The sequence below is a fragment of the Dermacentor variabilis genome, chromosome 4, assembly GCF_050947875.1.
Source record: "Dermacentor variabilis isolate Ectoservices chromosome 4, ASM5094787v1, whole genome shotgun sequence".
NCBI lineage: Eukaryota > Metazoa > Arthropoda > Arachnida > Ixodida > Ixodidae > Dermacentor > Dermacentor variabilis.
This window is the reverse complement of record NC_134571.1, coordinates 182,201,742-182,208,082: the sequence shown is the minus strand read 5'-3', so window position 1 is coordinate 182,208,082 and position 6,341 is coordinate 182,201,742. Positions and strand designations below refer to the sequence as shown.

The window sequence follows — 6,341 nt, the reverse complement described above, 5'->3', positions numbered from 1 at the left end:
AATTCTCCTCAATGTGCTTTCCGCACCTGACCAAGAACTCTTAAATGTCTTGATGCTCAGACCAACCTCAGTGACTGTGGTTACATTCACTGGCAAGACTGTACTTTTCTTCGTGCGTTACTACAGAGGTAAGGTATGCTGCAAACCATACCGACCAACCACACACGTCTCGCGCATACGCCACCTAGTGTCCAATAAACTGGCATATTGTCAAGCCTCGAAGTCCACGTGTGCCCGCAGTGTGGTTCACCGAAGCCAACGTGCACCACTCTGGCCACACCGGGTGCGCCCTATATCTGGGGCCCCATTCTACAGCTTCCAAGGAGTTCCCTGATTGACTGGCCAAGGCGACCCCATCCCCACAAATTACCAGCCGCTGGCACCACTCGCGATAGAGCTCTCGGTTAATACACAGACCAGCAGCGGAAGCTTTCTCACTCAACATCCAGCTCCTGCTCTCGGATGCGACATGGAACGACCCGGAACCCCAGCGGAGCTGCTGCGCCGAATCCTAGGTGGCTGAGCTGGTCATCATGGCTTCTCCATTCTCGCGCAGCCAACCAAAGCAACACCTTCTAATCACAAGTACAACCAGCAATTACCCCACACAATTATTTCTCCATGCACAAGGCCGATATTTCAATTTATGTTATACATAAAAACACACTGTGAAATATGTCCATCGGGTAAGGCAAAAGGAGCTTCCTATGTCTCCTGACAATGTCTTCACCCAGGACTTACGCGTCTGACAGTAGGAACAAAATCATTACAAACATGCTGGATACAAAAATAATTACGGCACTCTTTACTCTGGCGTAGCAAACAGGAATGAAGATATCCTACCAAGACCTAGCGGAACTAAAGATCATCAAAGATCAAAACTAATGCTTCCATGAAGGCAAAAAACATCGCACACACATTGCATCACTATATGTCAGTCGTACCACCAGTCAGCAGTGCACACCAATAAGCACAGCCTTATCGCCATCATCTTCGGAAAGTTCAGAACTGAAGCTTCTCACCGAATCAACAAAAGCGAGAGAAATCGCCCACGTCGAAGAGAAAGTCGTTGCACTGCAACATCAGGTCCTAATCATTCATCGAAGTACCCAGCAGCTAGCTTTCAAATGCAATCGAAGAAACAAGGCTCGCAAGCGATCAGTGGCGTACACTGTAAAAAATTTCCGTCATTATACGGAGGATTTCCGTCATTATACGGAGAACTGCAGGTAAATATACAGAAAATATGTCATATTTCAAAAATACGGCAAAACCTGCCGTTAATATACGGAAAGTGCTTTCCGTTTTAAGCTTTACGGACATTTTCACTGTAATCATATAAAGGCTATACACTGTTTTGCACGAAACAGACAGAATTCCGTATTTTTGTTGCGCGAACATCCGTATTATTGTGAGAAAATTTAAGCTGTCTGAATGAGCGCTCGTACTCACAAAGTTTCAGCTAACAATATCTTATTGAGCACGCAAACTGTACGCATTATGAAGATACGTACAAAATGTGAGAGCTAGCCTTCTACTAAAAGCTGCAATAACAGATGGTATAAATATATATACGCAACTTCTATTCCGGTCGCAGTTTTGGACCTCTGCTGGGAGTCGAACCCATTACCTTGGGTGGTAAATGAGGCTAATTTAGTTAAAACCTACGATCTCTGCAGGGAGTGAAATCCTCGACCTTTGTTGGGAGTGGAGCCCACGAACTTTGGGGATGATAAAGGCGAATCAGGCTATCAATTTCTCTAAAAGAAAACTTGATGCCGTTGCAAGGAAGCGACAGTACGAACTGTGGTGTTAAAGCGAAGTGAGACACCGTTAGTAAAGTCAAAACAAAATACACTATACTGATGGGCGACGCCAGAGTACGCAAGAAGCCGGTTGAAGACAAGGCAGTGAGGGAATGTGGCATAGGTTCTATGAATAGCAGGGGAGAGTAATGAGTAGAGTTTGCAGAACAGAATAATATGCGGATAATGAATACCTTCTTCCGCTAGCGAGATGGCCGAAAGCGGATGTGGAGGAGCCCCAATGGCGAGACTAGAAATGAAATAGACCTTATACTCTCCGCTAACCCTGGCATCATACAAGAAGCGGACGTGCTCGGCAAGGTGCGCTGCAGGGACCATAGGATGGTAAGAACTCGAATTAGACTAGACTTGAGGAGGGAACGGATGAAACTGGTACATAAGAAGCCGATCAATGAGTTAGCGGTAACAGGGAAAATAGAGGAATTCTGGCTGAAGCTGCAGAACAGGTATTCGGCTTTAACTCAGGAAGAGGACTTTAGTGTTGAAGCAATAAACGACAATCTTATGGGCATCATTAAGGAATGTGCACTATAAGTCGGTGGAAACTCTGTTAGGATACCAGTAAGCTATTGCAGGAGACGAAATATTTGATAAAGGAACGCCATTGTATAAAAGCTTCTAACCCTAAAGGTAGAATAGAACTGGCAGAAGTTTTTAAGTTCATCAACAAGCGTAAGAAAGTTGGCATTAATGAATTATAACACGGATAGAATTGAAAAAGCTCTCAGGAACGGAGGAAGCCTAAAAGCAATGAAGAAGCAACAAGGAATAGGCAAGAATCAGATATTTTCACGTGGTAGCGGCAGTTGAGGCCACAGCAAGAAAACTGTGAATGGCGAAACTAAGTTTATTGGGCGAACCTGTGCCCAGAAAGACAGGCTACACTCAATGCTCAACGAAAACGGCGAACACAGTCGGCGATCGTCGCAAATCTTGTCAGCCGGTCAAGCGCCTCGGCATAGAGAAAGGAATACAAGAGCGGACACTCCCATGGAGCCCAGCGGCCGAATTGACTGCAGCGCACCAAGCCGTGGATGTTAAAACCTGAAGCACACTTCCGGTTTCGGTTTCGTGCGCGCGCGTTTTGAATTCTAGCTGGTGCGCGTCCCGCCGGCTCAGTTTTTTTTTGTTTTTTGCTTTTGCAGCAAATATTTATTTACATATTTTTTATTTATTAAATATTTATTTCCAAATTATTTTATTAAGTAAAATTGATTGCGAACGATCTTCACAAGCCTCCATTGAATATGTGACACGTCCAATTTCATAAAGACGCAAGACACCTTGTGAAATGTGGAAAAATTAACGTTTATTTTATTCTTTGTAAATGCTCGTCGCGGGCTTTTGTGCATTCGTCCAGCGTTGTGGCACCAGGTAAGCAGCAGTAGTTTCCGCAGGAAGCTCCACCAGACGATGTGAGCTGAAAAAATTACAAGCGTTATTTTGGTATTAACATCTAAGAATAATGCCTGTAGAGACGAAGCGTGCGAAAGTGGCGAGTGGGCGGCATTACGAACAAAAGCAGTTCGTATTTACACACACGGAGTAGAAAATACCCGACTCATCCCAAGCAATACCGTACATACCACAAACACATTCTAATTCCAAGCATTCGCCTCTTCCCAATACTTATTTCCTGCACTTTAATAGCACGAATGCGCGGGCAACGGCGCGTTTCGCGAACTTGGCTACAACCGACGCGATAGTACGCTACGAGTACACTGAGGTGGCCACAACACAGGCTCTCAATCAGAGCATGCTGGACGCTCGCAGAATTCCTTCTACTCGCACTCAAGACAAAATGCGTGGGTGCCGTTCAGAAGACAGAATTTTTGAGTTACTAGTTCCTGGCGTTTGAGCTCCTTGGCTTATCCCTTGCGCGTTCTGCAGGCGCAAGCAACGCACTCCCGTGTTATCACTCTTGACGATTGCTCGTCGCGTTTTCGACAAGCGTGGGTACCGAAATAAGGCTTAAATTGTTGCGGGGACATAAAAATTGCGACAAATTTGTCGCAGTAAGATTCAGTACGCGCCAAACTGTCACCACGGCCGAGCTGCTTTTCGCTGCGTCACAACAGGCGCGGCGAGCGGGCCTCATAACATAAATGTATCGAAAATAATTTTCTACGATGTCGGGCGTCAGAGAAAGAAAAGCGCCATGAACTTGTCAGTACATTAAAGCGCGAAACCGCGCACCACGGTTTTCGCTAACCGAGTCACAGCGCCAGGCGCGCCCACTGCGCTCGAAAGGTAACCCAAAAAGCTATGAAATCAGTTTCAATAATGTTGGCAGTCAGAGAAAGCGCCAAAACTTGTCACAGTAAAATTCAGTACACGCGAAACTGCGTCACAGCACCCTGTGCGACTAGTGTGCCCAAAAACTACCGAAATTAGTTAAAACAATATTGGGGCTTATAGGAAGCGTCGCAAACATCTCCCAGTGCGATTCTTTAATTCAAATTAACTGCTCCACGAAAGCCACGCTGTTTTTCGTTAACTGCGTCACAAGTCTAGCCTAGTTGCCGGGCAGTAAGCCTAATTGCTTGAAGTGCGTCGCAGACTGTCGAACAACGTTTCTCACCTTGCCGTAGTCCAATAGTGCAGTGCTGCCATGTCGAAGTTCCGAATGAACGCAATAATTCGCCGGGAGGCCACCAAACCAGGCTAAATACCAAAATAGAAAAACAGGCAGACGGGCGCCCGAACAGTCCAACGCTCAGATGCGCGGCCGCTCTCTCTAGCTTCGGCGGCGTGTCTGACGAATGACGCAAACATCTGGCTCGTCATTCGCCGGTTCGCCTGTCGCTAGGCAACGGAAGTGAGCCGCAAAGTTTAATTTAATTTATACGCAGATATTTTTAATTTTTCCGAGAAAGAATAAAAAAACATAAAACAATTTCTGTTAATCTCATTTCACATTCTTCTTTTTCTCGATGCTCGCGGCCCCAATTCGTCGATGTTAAAAGTATAGCGTGACGTGTTTCCTGTTTCCAATTTTCGCCCAGTGTCCGCTCTTGTTCCATCCCTTTCTCTATGGCGCCGGCTTTTAAACATCATTCGTAATCGCAGGGACCCGCGTTCCTTCGACCAAGTTCTACATTATTCGCGTCGCACACAGATGCGATCAGATTACACAAGGTTCGGTTACAGACAGCGGATGGAAGCAGCGATAACATTCCAGAAACTTCCGATGCATGCAGGCGAGTCCCGCACTGTGCGATAACATTTGTTAGGCGGTGAAACGTGCCGCCCGATACAGACAAACAAGTACACATGTCAATACCCCCCTTTTAAGCAGTATCGAACCGATACTGCAGACGAAATATAGAAAAACACCCGTAGCAATGAGAACAACAAAACAAGGAAGTTCGTCAGCGTCCGTAAAATGGTTTAAGACGCACCACGTGGACCACTTCAGATCGTGCGCGGCGCCGCTGTGAATGCAAAATGTCGTCGGGCGCGAGCTCATAGTCCTGTGCGCCAATGCGTCGAATGACCTTATAGGGTCCGAAAAAGCGTCACCATAGTTTCTCACTCAGTCCTCGTCAACGTATCGGGGTCCGAACCCAAACACGGTCGCCGGGCTGGTGCTCGACGAAGCATCCACTGAGGTTGCAGTGTCGGCTGTGGATACCCTGCTGGTTCTTGATCCGTAGGCGGGCGAGTTGTCGGGCTACCTCGGTGCGCTGGAGATAGGTGGCGACGTCAAGATTCTCTTCGTCCCAGACGTGCGGCAGCATGGCGTCGAGAATAGTCGTTGGCTTCCTGCCGTAAACCAGCTAAAACGGCGTGATGTGTGTCATTTCTTGCACCGCCATGTTTTAAGTGTTGTAAGAAGGTTACGTAGGGCGGGACGGCATCCCAGGTGTTATGTTCGACGTAAACGTACATTGCTAGCATGTGGGCGAGGGTCTTGTTCAGGCGCTCCGTGAGACCATTCGTCTGCCGGTGGCAGGCAGTTATCCTCCTGTGGCTTGTCTGGCTGTATTGCAGAATAGCTTGGGTGAGCGCTGCTGTAAAGGCCGTTCCTCTGTCAGTGATGAGGATTTCTGGGGCACCATGCCGCAGTAGGATGTTCTCGGCGAAAAATTTCGCCACTTCGGCTGCGCTGTCATCGGTAGAGCTTTAGTTTCAGCGAAGCGGGTGAGATAGTCTGCTCGCCACGGCGATCCACTTATTTACTGATTTTGACGTCGGAAACGGTCCAAACAAATCCATTTCAATCTGCTGAAATGGTCGGCAAGGAGGCCTGCCGGCCTTGTCGGTGGTGTCTTGCGTCGCTGACAGTCTCGGCATGTTCTTACATAAAGGGCGACGTCGGCGGTCAGACGTGGCCAGTAATACCTTTCCTGTATCCCCGACAGCGTCCGGGAGAAGCCGAGGTTCCCAGAGGTAGGATCCTCATGTAGGTCGTGGAGTACTTGTGGACGCAGCGCTGCCGGAACAACAAGAAGGTAGCTGGCGTGGACTGGCGAGAAGTTCTTCACGAGCACGTTGTTTTGTAGCGTGAACAAA

General features: G+C 47.6%; 1 long non-coding RNA gene across 1 annotated transcript; it reads right to left on the bottom strand.

Moving 5' to 3' along the window:
• Nucleotides 1-3,118: 3,118 nt before the first annotated feature.
• On the bottom strand, nucleotides 3,119-4,568 carry LOC142578088 (uncharacterized). Its single transcript, XR_012827162.1, has 2 exons — nucleotides 4,408-4,568; nucleotides 3,119-3,246 (listed from the first exon to the last, which is right to left on the bottom strand). It is a non-coding gene; the product is annotated as an uncharacterized LOC142578088 (long non-coding RNA).
• Between the last annotated feature and the right edge of the window lie 1,773 nt (nucleotides 4,569-6,341).